Here is a 17,455-nt window from a genome sequence, read left to right on the forward strand (position 1 = left end):
AACCGAGGTATTTATGCTGTCGAACTGCGGGAAGCGGGATAATGTTTAGTGTGTATAAAAAGTGTGACACATGTTTCCTGGTAACCCTCAAGACGGCCGATTTTCGATATTAAGACTCGTTTTCCATCAAGTGCAACAACCAAATGCCGACTGTAATTTATTGTTAAGTGTTACATGGTCATCTGGAGATTTAATTTCATGGTACAGTATGCAATCGTCAGCAAAAAGAGAGAGAGAGAAAGACGGAAAGGCAGGGAGGTTAACTAGGCAGCGCCCCGTATGCTACCCTACTCGTGGGTAGGGGAACGGAGGGAAAGACAGAAAGGGGAGAGAACAAAGGGAGTTGATCACTTTTCCACATGTCCGTTGGCTGTTACTTGGAGGGTACACAGGGCACACACTGATTGTTCACAATCTTGCACTCAGTCCTGAGTCCTTCAAGAACTTCAAAAGTGCATTGAAAGCTGTTCTTTGTGATGAAGGCTTACTCCAAGGACCCGGAATCTTGGCTTCAGTAAGGGGCCGAGGATTTAAAGGGCGGAGTGTTGCAGCCAGGAGTGCACGCTCGCGCTGAAACCGAGGGCACTTACAAAGAAGGTGTTCTATAGTTTCGTCGCACCAACAGATCTCACACGCAGGAGAATCTGCCATTGCGATTAAGTGGGAGTAGGCATCTGTGAACGCCACTCCCAGCCACAGGTGACACAACAGCGTAGCATGGCAGCGAGAGAGGCCGGACGGAGGACTGAGTAGGAGTAACGGATCTAGGCGGTGCTGACGGTATGTGGAGTTGCTAGTAGAAGACCATGATGCTAAAAGCTCTCTTCGGCCAAGCATTCGCAGATGTCTTGCTGCGTCGGCTCTTGTCAACTCTATCTGGACAATGTTGGCACGGCCGTGAGCCGCTCGAGCTGCAGCGTCATCTGCGTCATTTCCAACAATGCCAGAGTGTCCCGGTATCCACTGGAAGACGATGTCATAACCCTCTTCCTGCGCCTGGTGTTGGAGATGTCTTAATTCAGCTACGAGGTGATCGTGATCGCCATGGCGTTAAGCAGAATTAAGACACTGTAAGACTGCTTTTGAGTCACAGAACACAGCCCATTTGTGGGGTGTTTGTGCACCGATGTACTGCGCAGCCTCACGACGAGTGGCTAATTCTGACCCGGTGGAGGTTGTCTGATGCGAAGTTTGCTGGATAATAATGGTCATTCTCACAGGAATGACCACGGCTTAGGTTGAACTTGTACTTGAGACCGAACCATCTGTATACACATGAGTGCGGTCACTATATGCGGCGTGTAGTAGGTAGAGCGTCGACTGTTTAATGGCCGGTATCGATAACTTCGATTTTCTTTCTGTTATTCCCGGAATTTTAAGGCGCACACATGGCTCCCGCAGACACCACAGCGCAGAGGAAGGCCGTGCTGCCGGGGTGAACTGTGATGGGATGGACGACTGGTGGGCTGCTATAACCTTTGAAAACGCTGCGTGTGGTCTTTGATTCACAACTGACACAAGGTGCTGCTGGGGAATCCTTGTTAGATGCCGTATGTGGATCCGCAGGGTGTCAAGGGTTATATATGTCGAGAGTGGGTGTCCTGGGCGATTGCAATGGTAGCAACTGTTGATGCGCTGCGAGGGAGACCCAGACATGTGCGAAGTGCCTGACGATGTATAGCTTCGAGGGCATGCAAATTCGTCTTGCATGTGCTTGAAAGCACTGGTGCACTATACCGAAAAATCCCAAAAAGAGCGCTCTGTAGAGATGCAGCATTGATAGAATCGACAATCCCCATGACTTGGCGCCAAGAAATCTGAGCAGGTGTGTGATAGAGATTAGCTTTTTCTTTACAATGCTGCAATGCGGGCTCCATGATAAATTCCGATCTATAACAATTCCTAAAAACGATGAGATGCATGATAAGCAATGATATGGCCGTCAATAGTTAGCGGGTAACGAGTCATACTTCTGCGCGTAAATGCCACTATAGCGCACTTCTCGGCTGACACGCTCAGACCTTGCTCTCGGAGATAGGAGGAAGTTATGGTTGCTGCCCTCTGAAGTCTTGCTCGCACCTGGAGGCGGGTCACAGAGGCCCAGATGCAGGTGTCATCGGCATACATAGTGATATGTACGGTATTAGGTAGATACGCCGAGAGTCTTATAAGTGTTAGATTAAACAAAGTAGGACTGAGCACTCCCCCCTGGGGCACGCCCCAGTAGGTGTAATCCACGGGTGTGGAGCCATCTTTACCCATAATAAAAAATGTCCTTTTGGTCAGATAGCTTTAGATCCACCTATACATCCGTCCACCTATTCCAATAGCCTCTAGCGCATCAAAGATGGGCTCATGTGTCATGTTATCGTATGCACCTTTGATATAAAAAAAAGTGCCGCGCACATGCGCTTCTGGCGTTTCTGTTGCTGTACTGTGGACACAAGATCAATGACGTTGTCTATAGAGGAGCGACCCCGTCGGAAACCCGACTTGGCATTAAGATACACGTGACTGGGATCAAGGTACCACTCAAGACGCGCCAGAAGCATTCTTTCCATGACTTTTCCCACACAACTGGCCAAAGCTATTGGCTGTATGATGACAGGTCGAGCGTGGATTTTTCTGGTTTTTTGTAATGGTATCATCCGACTGGATTTCCACTGGGGAGGAACAACTTAGTCTTGCCACGAGTGGTTGTAAAGGCTGAGTAGATCTCCACACCCGTCGTGGCCAAGGTGGCACAGCGCAGCTTATGTAATGCCGTCTGGACCTGGTGCAGACGAAGGCTTACACTCTGCAAGGGCAGCATCAAGTACCTCTCGAGTAAAGACAACATCCATCGCTGAATCCCGTGATGCAGGAGGAGCACGCTAGAAACCCGAGGTACTCACTGCACCCGCGATCGTACTGCAGAAGTCAGTTGCAACTTCAATCTGATGACGGTTTTGAGGTAGTGCCAACGCATAGAAAGGCTGCCTTTGCTGTGGAAGCGTTCGAAGCCCCCGCACTGGCCGCCAAATGAGGGACATGGGCTTTCGAAGATCCAGAAATTGACAAAAGGACTTCCAGCGCTGTTCCGCCAGCGTGTCCATTCGTCGCTTGATTTTCCTCTGCACAGGACGCGCCTCTCTGAGGTCCCTTACCCATTTGGTCCGTCTGTAACGTCTTTCTGCACGCCGACCAGCAGCACGTAGGTGGTCTAATTCGACATCAAATTCGGCGCGAATTCTAGTTGACGTGAGGAAGCCTCTAGCAGCCTTCATTGCTGTTGTTAAAATGTCCTCCAAACTCGAAGTGAGGGCTTCTTTGCATGCCTCTTCGTTTGGGTTTGAAATGCCGTCCAATTGATGTGCGCGCGTATAGCTGGGCCGGACGACCCAAGACCTAGAATGTTGAGATAGGTGGGTATGTGATCACTCCCGTGGGTCTCCACATCAGAAAACCACTCGTCACGCTGGCGCAGAGACCACGAAACTACCCTCAGGTCTAGGCAACTGCTGTATGAACTGCCTCGCAGGTATGTGGGGCTGCCGTCATTCATTACGTAAAGTCCATTTTCTGAAGCAAATAAGGCCAGATTCCTCCCTCTGACGTTGACTATAAGACTTCCCCAGAGTTGGTGGTGGGAGTTGAAATCTCCGCTAATAATCCAAGGAGCCCGGGTTGCCTCCATAATTGTCTTCAACCTCTCGCAGTCCGATTGAGAGGTGGGGGAGACATACGCCGAAATCAGTGGGAACTTTATGGATTCTTTTTTGACTATGAAACACCCGTACTGATTTTCATAGTGGCGTTGAACTGAGCAGCAAATGTAGGTTATGTCGGCGCGGATGTAGACCAGAACTTTGCTGCGCTCCCCAAATGTTGAAGCAAAGAAGGGCTCGGATCCGGAAAGCCTGATTGCTTGGGATAAGTTACGTTCACAGATGACCAATATAGGGAAGTGGTTGTTGAAAACATATTGCCGAAAACTTGCGATTCGTGACTTTAGGCCTCTTGCAGTCCACTGGAAGACCGCAGCGCCCCTGACTTCCTCACGAAACGTGGGAAGCTGGCCAGCCATTCTGTTTTAAAGATCTTATAGTGCTGGATCGAGAGAGTCCAGCACCAGTAAGATGCTTCGGGCGGTTGACGATTGCAGGGCCTGTATCAGAGGGCGAATGGCGTTGACCACCGTCGTGAGGATCACGAGGGCTTGGCGATCTTGCTCTTGGAGCCTTTTTCTAACGACAGCTGAGGGCGATGGGAGCTTGGACTGAGGAGGCTCAGCAGGACGTAATGGCGGAAGTGCTGGCCAAGCATCCGAAATCGAAGAGGTTTCATTATCCTTGGCGACTTTTCGCTGACTGGACACACTTGTACGTGGCGGCACGGGAGGAGGTTGAGAAGGAGGTGCTGTGGGCGCGTCGATGTGGTTGCTTTTTGCAATAGACTTTCTTGAGTTCTTCTTGTGGCGAGAATGCCTTTTCCGAACAGTCGCGGCAGCTTCACTGAGCGTGGAATTGTCCCGTACTATCTGCTTTAGAACGGCACGCTCACTTTTTAAGCGCCGAGAATTCTTAGATGAGGCGTCATGAGGCCTGTTGCAGTTTGAACACTTAAGCACTTGCGGATTACAGAACTCAGCGCTGTGAGCTCCGGCACAACGACAGCACACTCTCGTGTTGTCGCAGACCCCGTTCACATGACCGAGTTTCAAACATTTGTGGCATGACACTGCAGAGGTTTAGGAATAAATGGCCGCACGGCATGACGAAAATGGCCCACCTTCACGTGTGATGGAAGGCTGTCGCCTTGGAACAACATCTTCACATAATGGGAATTGTTCAGACGTGATACTTGTACAATTACGGTGCCATCATTTGCCGGATTCACGAGTATCGGAAAATCATCTAGCGTGATAGCCTCGTCGACATCATAGATTACGCCGGAAGAGGACTCATTCCCGTCGAGGGGGATAACAGTACGTACTGATAACCAGCCGAGCTGAGTAATGGCCCGCAGTGGTTCCAGCGCAGCCGCATGGTGGACATAAGCGGCTACAATGTTCTTCCGCGCATTCACTCGAACATATTTGATTTCGTTAGGCACGAGGGCCTCGATTTCTACAGAGACGACTTGCCTGTTAAGCCGCCTCATGTTGTCGATTGGCTGCACAGGAAGGACGAGGATGGTGTGTGCCGGTGCGTTGCCACTTGTTTTTACAGTGGACTCACTGGATGACGATCCGGCTCTTAGCAGTATTCTCTTGACCCTCCGGCTGAGGTAAGTCTCAAAGCCATCCTCACTGCTGGCCTCGCTGAGGTACTCGATGGTTTCTTCGCTGTCGGGGTCGCTCGGACGGCTGCACCGCTTCCTCGGCGAGCTCAAGGAGGAGGCCGCCTGGCCATTCGGATGCCCCGGAGGGTTCAGATACATCGCCGTATGACGGGGAACGGCGTCCCCGCAGTATACACGCAAAAACACAGAAAAAGCTGGAGACTGATTGAAAGCGTTCCACAAGAGTTTGAAAACCTTGCAGTGTTTAAGCCTCATTTTAATAGTAACGCTATCGGGTAAATCAGTGATGAAGACTATGAATAATATAGGCACACGTTTTTAGTTTTAATCATGAATAAAAACTGGAACTGATCTGCCTGTTATTTGAATAATTTTTATTTTTGCAAGCATAGCGAAGATGAGGGAGAAGTCAGGTGCCACAAATGATTTGATCTAGCTATCTACCAGCCAAGACAGTATCTTCGAAAGCCCACAGTTGTTGTCGACTGTGGGGTCGATATTATATTGTTTCGTCTCGTTTTGGTTTACCTTAGAAAATCCTGAAGGAATAAGGATTTTCCACATTTTATTCTGGTATACTGTGTCGCAAGGGATTACATGATATAGAAAAAGTAATAAATATGTGTGGTGTTTTTTCCTATACAAAAATATGGAGGGCGCGTTAAAAATTCAGCCGTGGTATCTATGCCTTGTCGCATTGGAATGTGGTTTCGAAAGTCTCCGCTCTCAACTAACCCTGACGCTTTGCCCTATTTTTGTTTTATAACAAGCAGTGCGGAACACCCTCAAAAACGAAGTAGTGAAGAAAAGCAGGCAATTTGTAATGGTTCGTTCACGCGACCGCCAGCGATCAAGCGCATTCTAAACTATATGTGGAGCGACCATTTTATGATGTATGTTGCTCTTGCCTTTGCCAAAATGAATTAACATTCATTCAAAGCAATAAGAAGAAGATGACTGTTGGTTTGAAACGGTGTTATAATCACACTTTGTGGCAAAAAGAGCACCCATTTGTTCCCCTGGAGTTGTCACAAAGCATTTTGGACGCTCGTAGTCAAGTATACCAGAATCTGTTGAGAGAGCAGAGTTTGAAAACCTTGCAGTGTTTCAGCGGCCACCATGGCAACCAATAAAAAGAAAAAGGAAACTCCATCCGCTGCGGAGCCCAGGCTTTACAATGCTGCGCTGTAAAGGCTTGAAAGGCGTTATGGTATCGAATGGTATTGACCCACTCTTTCCCACTGCGAAAAGCTTCGATTCAGAAAGAATTCATGCAAAATCTAGGAGCATTGCTCGCTCACGACTACTTTTTCATATTCCTGACACGGACACCGAATGGTTCTCAAGGCTTTTTTGGACGGCGTACACTCCCTCTTGAGATAAGCTAATGAGTGGTAATATTGCCTTTTTACCCCTTTCTTGCCAACCTATACACACGTTGGCATCCCTCTACATCTGTTGAAGCATTAAAAAAGTCCAGGCGGTGAAATTGAGCTAAATCAGTAGACACTCCCGCGGTCTGAGCTTATTAACAAAGCAAAAAACACAGCGTTCGATGTGAAATACCGAAATGAAGACTCAACGAGTTTGCCGAAGATTACCCTCTAAGCGGACGGGCATGTGGATAAGTGCCGAAGCAAAGAAATATTGTAGAAAGTTTATTCTCTCTAGCCTTAGTCTACCTAAATTGTTGCATTCAGTCCACCACGTAAACGAGCTGCTATTGACATGGTATTGAACTGATATAAGAGGCAGATCAATTCAAGGCACAATGACTAGAGGAAAATGACCCAATTAGTCATACAGAGCGACTCTGAGAGAGTACCTCTGAAGCGAGCGCAATGAAGAATTCGTTTGCTGTGCTCATCTGAAGAGAGGCCATTAACTAAGCGCATCAGGAGATTTTCTTTGTTCGCTTTCTTTCCTCTGACAACTCGGGAACCAGCGCGCATTCTGCAAAGGCTGGACGTGGAGGCTGCAGTTGGTTAAGCTTCCTTTTTATCTGTTGCCATTTGACAATTTCCTCGTGCGAGCTGTGCCAATTTGTACCACGACGCTGTGCCAGTTATCTCGCTTTTTGTGTGCAGGCTTTTTCATCTCTTTTCAGTTTTTTCCACCCCGTAGCGCGGATTTCGATAGAGACGCTACAAATCAGTTTTGCAAACCGCTACGCACAATGTTTGTCCACCGAAGAGGAAACAAAAGAAAGACTGGAATATTGCACGTGCCAATTTAGGTGCCCGTAGAAATCACCGAAATGCGAATTCGTATTCACACTTTATTCATCCGTATGCGAGAATTGCCTATAGTCGATTTGCGGGAAACATTTGGCATCGAGCTATGCGCTTAGTCTCTTCGCCTCGGACGCCATTTGGAGCGTGCTGTTTAAAACCTTCATAGATGGTGGTCTTTATGTACTCCAGTCATGTAAGATACCCTAGAATCTAAGTGAAAGTGTGTAAGTATCTTCAACACTAATTTGATAGCCATAAAGACTTCGAGTCATCGGGCGTTGTTAACATATCTGTAAAATGCACAGTGCGGCGTATAGTGCCTAACTCTAGATGAGCCTCTGAACCAGTTGTCACAAATGACAGTTACCCTATCACGTTTACAGAAGCATAACAGCCATTTGATTCAGGAACCAGTGATGGCTACCCGATATGATGGCTACTTCATGGTGATGACTGGCAGAACATCAGGTTGACGAAGGCTTCGAATGTGTTCTGTTTATTTTGTGGTAATTTTGCGCACAACGTCGACGAAGTTACTGGCAGTGACTGCAACACACACACTCATTTGGCGGTTTTCACGCTTAGAGTGACCGAGCTTCTCAGCTCCGCAGTATTTAAACTCAACCTTCGAGTTACCAGACCAGGGATCTATAACGCATAATCCTAGGGTCGCAGCAAATGATTGCTATAATTTGCTAACAATCGATAGTCGGATAGAGCGCGAAAACAAAGGTGCAAGCGCCCCTTAAAAGCTTCAATTCAAGCAATGATACTGACGCTTTACTAATAAGCTTCTCTCTTCCGCCTTGCACTTGCAAGCATGGCACTGCTCGTAGCTGTCAGGTGAAGAGCGCTTGAACGCGGTGTCGTGACAGCTGTTCGACACCATTGGTAAGATGGCATCCTTTAAATGGAAGTAGCAGCAGCGTTCTTGAGTTGTATCCGAATCTAGTTATGACCGAAATGGGCAAAATAACTTTCCCCACGTCCCACAAAAATGATTAAAAGCCCTTGCTCAGACGGCGGAAACAAACATATCTCTTATGAAAAGAAGACACAACAAAATGCCATCAAAGCCACCTAGTATTCTTAGAAGGCACAGGGCTCGCATTTGTATTTTAGGAAATCGAAACTACCGAAACAGGTTACAACCAATTAAGAAATTCGTTCTGACACGGTCCAAATCCTCTCAGGGCAAGAAAAGAGTAGTTAGTTATATAGAAATTTAAGAATAAACAATTTCTATGAAAGTTATGCTACCTGCTCATTCACAACTGAAACGTGCATAATAGAGCGCATCGTACTCGGTGCAACCGGCCGCGTGTGTTTGGAAATGCCCATTGTTGTGCTCCTTAGAATGAACAATTAATACGCTCCAAACAACACGAAATACAGGTGCACAGGTGTTGAGAGCAAAGAATTGAAGCCGTTGAATGGAACCCAAGTCTTCCAAGCAGTTCGGTAGTAATCATTGTGCGAAACGAGGCATTATCGAAGCACGCGCACAGTTCTACTCCTTTGATTGCTTCCTGTATTTTCTCGCTTTGGTTCCCGCTGTAATAAACAATTATCTTTCTCAAGATCCAATGATGGTATGCCTTCCATCCTATCACTGATATCCCAGTTGCATTTTGCAGAATGTGGCACGAAATGTTCACGACCGAGAAAGGATGTAGAAACAGGAGTGATCGTACAGCTCTGTGAAATTTGGTACATCCAATACAGCTTCTATACAGGAAACATTTTGCGTCACTCCTACCAGTGAGATAAAGGAATGGAAAAAAAAACTTCAGAAGCAGCACAAGTTGGAAGGAAGGTATAATCACAAGATAGGTAAATCTGCGCACTGAGAAAGCGCTACGTTTATCACTCCAAGGGTGATATGAGGAGAACAATGGCAGCAAAACAATACTCAGCTGAGCATATTAATTTCCTCGTTGATAAATCTTAAAGAAGAGCACATGTGGCTACAAACTGTTGTGCCCTAGTACTTGTTGATGTATATGAGGAAGAGCTCCGAACGCAATGGAAAAGCCCTACGGCACTGTTCTGCGTTTCGCTCTAGTCTGAGTGCTAGCACCGGTCATGATAGTTGCCTCCAACATTTCCAGATGTGAGCTCTAAAGTCTTCTTGTGCGCATGACGATTAATAAATTTAAAACAGCGTCAAAGTTTCTTTGTTTATTTGTGATCTTTAGCTGTATGTATTTTCGTCCTCTTTAGATTTGCCTGGAGCTCGTACTGATCCCCTTGCCCAGGGCACACAGAAAGATAATTGCGTTCCAATGTTTACTCTAATTTGAATGTAAGTGAGCCTCTTCCTGCGGGCGTGAACGTTAGTTCTTCGCCGAACGACCACTAAAAAACAACATTGGAAGCCTGTTTAGGTTGAAGTCAGAACTAAAACCGAGAAAGCTTTCATGTCTATGTGCTCTTTTTAACGGGCAATAGAAGGGGATTATTATTTGTGTTTCACGAAACTTCTTAAATTAAAGAAGTCTTTCCCGGTATAAAGCAATTCAGCTCGTGTAGATAACTACTGACATCTTCGCGAATTCGGCAGTTACATCGCGCCATTTATTCATGCAGACTTCAATGCCTGGTGGCTGCAAAACTTCGCCCTAATGATTCGTTATTTTGCTGCGAATTAAAGCTTGCATCTTTACGACCGGTTAATCTATACACATCGGTTGAGAGAAAACAAAATTCTGCCCAGTTCGCACCACATCATAACTAAACTGCAGGCTTTGGATGTTCTTCAGTAGCTCTTAGGGAGAAAATGCCTGGCGTATTTCCGCTCTTCGCGCCGATAACACCATTTCTTTTTCTTGCAAAGTAATTCGAGCGGGAGATTACGGAGAGTTGTTATTTAAGACAAAAATTTTGGGTTAAACTTCAGACATCAATATTCAATCTTGCGACTGCTTCTTTTGTTCTTAAATGTTTTTATTTTCACGCTTGCAAACGTCCGTTTGCTCGAAACCAACACAGTTGAATGCGCTCTTTTAAGACGCCGGTACTCAGATGGAGTGTTCTCATCCGAATAACTCATTTTTGCCTTTACAGAAAGTCCAGAGACTCCAATCGAATGTAAATTTTAACGAGCTGATCCCCGCGTGTATGCGCTGCAGCTTCAGGTCCTTGATGCGAAGCTGAGATCGCGCTATGCACTATGCTCCTAAAAATGTGGAAAAAAAACTGGCCTTAAGATGCACTTGTGCGTCATCCGTTGATTTTATTTATGGCAGGCTTTATTTGTTTAACATCGTGATGATACTCCTGGGAAGCTCTTCTTCTCCCCGTCCGACTGCAAAACACCTCAACACGATTCTCACACTTCTTGCGCGGTGAGTACTTTGAAGAACAGAATATAAAAGAGGTGCACTGAGGGGCCATTTAGTCAGACACTATGCTGAACGATAAGCGGTGCGTTTGGACCGGACAAAGAAAAGAAAGGACAGGACGCGCGGTACATTTGCAACTGAAATAAAACGAACAATGAAAAAATGCAGCAATAACAAAACTATGCAACGGTGGAACCAGCGAAACAAACGCAGGACACTAACAAGTAGGCATACACACAACACCGCACAAAACACGACACTTGTTCTTTATGCGAACGAGTACAAACTGGGCGAAGAAGACGGGACAGTAAGGTACACAAATAGACAAATAGTAGATGAGTCCAAAGGGGTGGACTCCCCGTTCAACTGCTGTTCCACGGGTACACAAATGAACAGACAAGGCGCAGACTTCCAACTGATTTTATTTGACTGACGTTTCTGAGAGGAAGAAGGAAAAGGAAAGAGCCCGGGGCTGCCTACTGGCTCAAGCCTAGAAGACGAAAGAAAGAAAAGACGCGCCGCGCTAATATGCCCGGGGTCGATTATGGAGGCAGTGCGATACCGGGCCGACCCCTGCCAGAGTGCTTCAAGCTAAGCACTCCGAGATATTCCAAAAATAAGTTTAATACCTTACGTCCAAGCACCCGCTGCAGATATTAAATCAGATATCATGAATGAGCCACCACCACCCCCACCACCACCACCACTTGTGAAAAAAAAACGTGGTTTTATAAGGCCAGCGAACATAACAAGATAAACAATACCGCCAAAACTGGATGATAGAAAACAACAGCAGAATTTACAGGAGAATCAAAGCCGGTCTGAAAATCGAACATGCCCTTCTAAAAACTCTACCTATTGTGTTGATATAGATAACGAGGGCGAGCTAACGCAGTCGTTACCTATAGTAGCAGTCAGGAAAGCTTCTATAACGTCCCTTTCAGTTTTGATCCGTGGCTTAGAGAGGAAAGCGGTTTTGTCCAGGTAAGGAACGCAGTTGCGGCTGTCACAGCTTTTGCACTGCAATGGTAGATTGCTGCCTGTGCCGGTGTGCAACGACATTTTATGCTCCAGGGCTCGCTCATTGAAGCACCGGCCGGTTTGGCCGATGTAAACCCGCCCGCAAGATAGAGGTATCTGGTAGGTAACCTCGGAGACACAACTGGTGAACTTGGTCCGATGATTTATCTTGCATGGCCTGCGTTCTGATCTTATTTCTTTCTATTCAGCTGAGAGCAGGGGACATACGTTTTTCAGCTTACAAGGCGCTGAAAAAATGACACGTATTCCCTATTTACCTGCCACTTTCTTGATGCTACGGGAAAGCAGTGAAAATATGGCATGACGAAGGGAGGGGTTCGGGGCACACATTGTACTTTCCTTTCTGCATTCTTCAGCCTCTGAAGAAAGCCTTCACATGAACTGCGAATTATGTGCTGAGGGTAGCCCCCGGATTCAATAATAATAATAATAATAATAATAATAATAATAATAATAATAATAATAATAATAATAATAATAATAATAATAATAATAATAATAATAATAATAATAATAATAATAATAATAATAATAATAATAATAATTGGTTTTTGGGGAAAGGAAATGGCGCAGTATCTGTCTCATATATCGTTGGACACCTGAACCGCGCCGTTAGGGAAGGGATAAAGGAGGGAGTGAAAGAAGAAAGGAAGAAATAGGTGCCGTAGTGGAGGGCTGCGGAATAATTTCGACCACCTGGGGATCTTTGACGTGCACTGACATCGCACAGCACACGGGCGCCTTAGCGTTTTTCCTCCATAAAAACGCAGCCGCCGCGGTCGGCTTCGAACCCGGGAACTCCGGATCAGTAGTCAAGCGCCCTAACCACTGAGCCACCGCGGCGGGGTTTCAGTCTAAACTTTCCGTTGGTTCTATGAAAAGGAAAGGTGCATAACTACCTCAGTTTGTTGCTGGAGGCCCCCGCCAACCATCCGCGGTAGCTTAGTGGTTAAGGCGCTGGGCTGCTGATGCGGAGTACGCGAGTGCGAACCCGATCGCGGCGCCCATGTTTCAATGGAGGCAAAACGCAAAGGCGCCCGTGTGCTATGCGATCTCAGCGCACGTTAAAGGTCCCAAGGTGGTCGAAATTATTCTAGAGCCCTCCATTACGGCAACTCTTTCTTCGCTCAGTTCCTCTTTATCCCTTACCTAACGGTGGTGTTCAGGTGTCCGCCGAGATTCGAGACAGATTATGCGCCATTTTTTGCCCCCCCCCCCCATCTTCCCCCCGAAAAATATAACAATATCCGCGCCACCTCACAGCGCAATTGTGTCCACTGCAATTGCGCTTTGTGCCCTGTAAGGGCAGCCGTCTATGGGTTGCCTCCTGCGATGATAGGGTGTTTGCCCCCCATTAGTATTTGGCAATAAATGTTTCCACCACAGCCACCATTCGTTGCCACCGTATGATGGCTCTGTGAGCGGTAATCAAAGTAGTCCACAGCAGGATAAGTAATGCTTGAAAGACTTTTGGCGCAGCAGAGAAGTTTGAATAAGTGATCGCATTCAGGTGTTGCCACATATTTTGTCGCTCCTTCCTTTTTTTTAAGGAAATGACGCAGTAACTGTCACATATATAATTGTACGCCCGAACCGCGCCGTAAGAGAAGGAATAAAAGATAACGTGTATTGATTTTGAGGGAAGGTAAGGCACATAACTTGAGACTACGGTTCTTTCTTTTTTTTTTGGTCGGGCGGAACCGAGCTTGTGGGTCTTGCTGCTGCTGCTGTTGCTGATATGAAAAAAAGAAAAGGAAAGTGCACGCGCCTGCCTACTGGTTCAAGCCGAGCCACGCGCACTGCCGCGTGCTGGCAGTAGGAGAGTTAAAAGATAGGAGAGCAAATATAGAAAGAAAAGGCGCGCGCTAATATGCTCCTGGCCGTTCCCGGAGGCAGTACAAAACCGGGCCGACCCGTGCCAGAGTGTTTCAAGGTAAGCACTCTGCTATATTCCAAAAATAAGTTTTATATCTTAGGTCCAAGGACTCGCAGGAGATATTAAATCAGGTATGAGATAAGATGGTGCTGCCGTGGCTGTTGTTGTTTACCCGCCGCGGTGGCTTAGTGGTTAGGGCCCTCTGCTACTGCTCCGGAGGTGGTGGTGGAAACACTTATTGCCAAATACAGAGGGGGGCAAACCCGCTAACGTCGAACGAGGCAACCCTATGGGGGCTGTCCTTACAGGGAAAAGGACAGCCCTTGGAGGGCTATCCGCTTCAGGGCGTCGGTAATTATCCGGCGCTGGTCAGCAGCAGCGGAGCTGGCCAGGAGAGTCTCCCAGTATGACTCCGCCGTGGTGGGGGATGAAGGGTGTGGGAAGGCAAGGCATGTGAGGAGGACATGAAGGAAGTCTCCCGGTTTCCCGCAGAGCTTACAAGAAGAAAGGAATTGATCGAGATAGCGCGCATGAAGGAGAATAGGGTAGGGAGCAGTTCTGTTCTGGAGTCGGCGCCAGAGGGAGGCCTGGGTTAAGGTTAGGGTGGGAGCCGGCGGAGCGTAAACGCGCACGGTAACTCTGTAGTAGATAAGAATATCTTTGAAAATTAGCAGACGCTCCTGGGATGGTGCTAAAGGCTGGCAATCAGCGCACGACAAGCGTAGCTCCAATCGTAAATCCCCCCCCCCCCCCCCCCCACCGTTACTCCGAAACTGCATCAAGCCGCGGCCGGGAGCCGGTCCGGGCTGCCCCAACTGTGTTCCCTGCGCCACACCCACGCTCTCCGCCGACGACCATAAGATTATCCTCCGTCCCCGTGGTGGCCTCAACCTTCCGACCGTGAAAGGCGTTGTGCTTCGCGATGCCATTCTGCAAGCAGCCCGCCTCGGACCTGAAGAGGCCAAGCCCAGCACAGTCATCAACACCCTCCAACATCTCATCCTCATCAACACTCCCGACCCGCAGCACAGACTCCGCTACCTCGACATCAAGTCCATACTGATTAAAGGCACCGCCAACGACATATACTCCTACCAAGTGCCACCGGATGGCAAGGAATGATTTGAACTTCTCCACGGCTGCATTTTTTACTGCCTTAGAATTAAACGCCTAGGTAGCAAAAAAAAGGCTGCCACCGTCTGGAAGACGTTGAAGTAACGAGCGTTAGCTCTGGCTTACTAGATGAAGAAAGCGATGAACGCGCCGCTCGCCTGGAGAAAAGGAGTGTAATACACTTTGAAATAGGGTGGATTGCCACCATGCTCGGCTACGCGTGCAGGCACGCAGCCTATCGGAACCATCGCAGCCTAGCGCCATCTATCAGAGAAAATACGATGCCCGCCTACCCAATGTCGAGTTGCAACCCTTAAAGATACGTACCCAACGTAAGTTGCTTCGTTTGGGGGGTCACGGTCGGCCTAGAATTCGGCTTGCATGCGAGGCGGATGCTCAAACCACTAGGCCACCGCAGCGGAGGTGCGGGGTTCGATCCCCAGTGCCGCCGGGTACCCACCGGTGATACAATGGGTACAAGCCTTCCCCTGCCTGGTGCTCGGCTTCTTTAGGGTGAAATGCTTGGCAAATGGGTCTTTGATCCCACCTTGTGAAATGAAAAGTACCTAGTGCCATGGCGCTGTTTGGCCAAAGCTGCCTTTGTGCCATAAAAATTCATCTTCATCATCAATTCGGCTTGCAGTGCGATATAGTAACGCTTCAAATATTAATGACATCTTTAAAATGTTTACCTATTATTTAATTGTGGTTTTATTTATATACTACAATCCATAGGGTTTTATTTGCCTAGCAAATTCGGTATACAACTGTCCCCGGATGGGTTCCCGTTTTTGCCGGAGTATATATAGCGGAACTAATGAATACATGAACCGAACATATTGGACTTATTTTTGGAAATGTGGCGGAGTGCTTGAAGGTTGCTTCACTTCCGCCACCGGTTGGCCCGGTATTGCACTGCCTCCGGGATCGGCCTGGGTCATTATACAGCGCGTCTTTTCTATCTTGTCTTTCTATCCCATCTTTGAACTCTCCTACTATCTGCACGTGGTAGCGATTGTGGCTCGGCTTGAGCCAGTGGGGAGGCCTGTGCACTTTCCTTTTCGTTCTTCCTGGCAACAACAAACAGACAGACAGAATACATGTTTTGCAGTCCCGTAAATGGAGTTTTTCGACCCATTTTAGGATATTTTTTGGTGAGGGGTGGGGGGAAAGGAATGAAAGGGAACAACCAATTTTTATGGCAGCCATCTTAGAATGGAGAAACCAAAAATATGCCGCCATTTTGTCCCCTGACGTCATATTCGCATATTTCCACATCTATCCGCCATTTTAGACTGTGATGTCATCAGTGGCACGCGGCAGGTGGTTGTTTTTAGAATGCTATTGTTGATGGCGCTACAAGTCTCAATGCGAGATCCGCTGTTTTCTAGTTGCAACCACAGATGACGCTTTGATCTCAGGGTTGCAGGGGACCTCACTAAATCTCGAAACGTGATGAGTAGTTGCTGCCACAGATGGCGCTCTGATCACTGGTGGTAGCAGACGCCACGAAATCTCGAAACGTGATGAGTAAGAGCTAACGCTCATAAATGTGCTGTTTGCAGATGAAGGGTCCACTTGCTAGCTGTCACTTGACTCTCTTGGTAGGTGGCGCCCGCTAGCACTAGGTAGCCACTGTAAAAAAAGTCGTGTGTCCTGGTGAAGCCTCCGCCTGCCAGCTTCCACTTGCCACGGTTGCTAGGTGGCAAAGTGGAGAGGTGAAAATACCTTTCTTTCGTGCTAGCCCCTGTTCCTCTTGTGTGTGCGCTACTACTAGGTCGGTGACTCGCGAAAAAGCCGTCATGCGTCCTTATGCAGCCTGGTGGCGTCCTGGTGGAGGAAGAAAATCGGTTTCGCGGCAGCTGCAGCACTTTGGAAGTCAAAAACCACGTCGTGCCATCTACCGCCCATATTGTCTGTAAAATCGTCATCAGTAATCTATGCGAAGGGTCCACACACCTTGTGCTAGCGCACCTATGTCCCGTCTAGTTTAACGAATGAAATCGTTTCTTGTTTTTCTTGAGAAAACACAAAGAGAATGAAAAGGAATTAGTTTAAATACTGCCAAAGGAACCAGAATTAACATTCGTGGTACATATCTGCGGAAAGCCTGAAACCGACGGCAACTTTCAGTGAAACAGATTCTCACCGAGTGAAGCATACGTTGTCGTCCGGCTGACTTTCGTGAGCGCTGAGGCATGAAAACCAGTAACAGCAAAGAGAGTGGTGCGAGCAGACAAGAAAAAGAAAATATTTGTGCCCGTGGCGTTCGTTTGAAGCAAACAGAGCTATGGACAGGACCCTTTCACATCTCTTCGGGTTTGCAGTCAGCGAATCTCCACGCCTGGATAACAGACGACGCAGCTGCGCGCGAGACGTTTGCAGAAGATGCTGTGTCGCAGACGACGCGAAGACACGTAGGCGGCCATCGCGGCTGCAAGGCAGGCTTACCGCACGAATGGCGTCTCAACAGCCGCGCGAGCAGAAACGGGTTCGCATAGTCTCGCGAACGCAGAGGAAATATGCCTACGAGTAAGCTCACTGCCGCAGGGGAAATCACGCAG

The 17,455-nt window shown here is 47.7% G+C and overlaps 2 pseudogenes; both read left to right on the forward strand.

The window, feature by feature from the left end:
* The window catches only part of LOC144119812 (uncharacterized), a 69,770-nt pseudogene extending 54,870 nt beyond the window's left edge, over positions 1–14,900 (forward strand).
* An 812-nt stretch (positions 14,901–15,712) lies between these two features.
* On the forward strand, positions 15,713–15,832 carry LOC144122248 (U2 spliceosomal RNA; annotated as a pseudogene).
* Positions 15,833–17,455: the final 1,623 nt, after the last annotated feature.

The sequence above is a fragment of the Amblyomma americanum genome, chromosome 2 (assembly GCF_052857255.1).
Source record: "Amblyomma americanum isolate KBUSLIRL-KWMA chromosome 2, ASM5285725v1, whole genome shotgun sequence".
Classification (NCBI taxonomy): domain Eukaryota; kingdom Metazoa; phylum Arthropoda; class Arachnida; order Ixodida; family Ixodidae; genus Amblyomma; species Amblyomma americanum.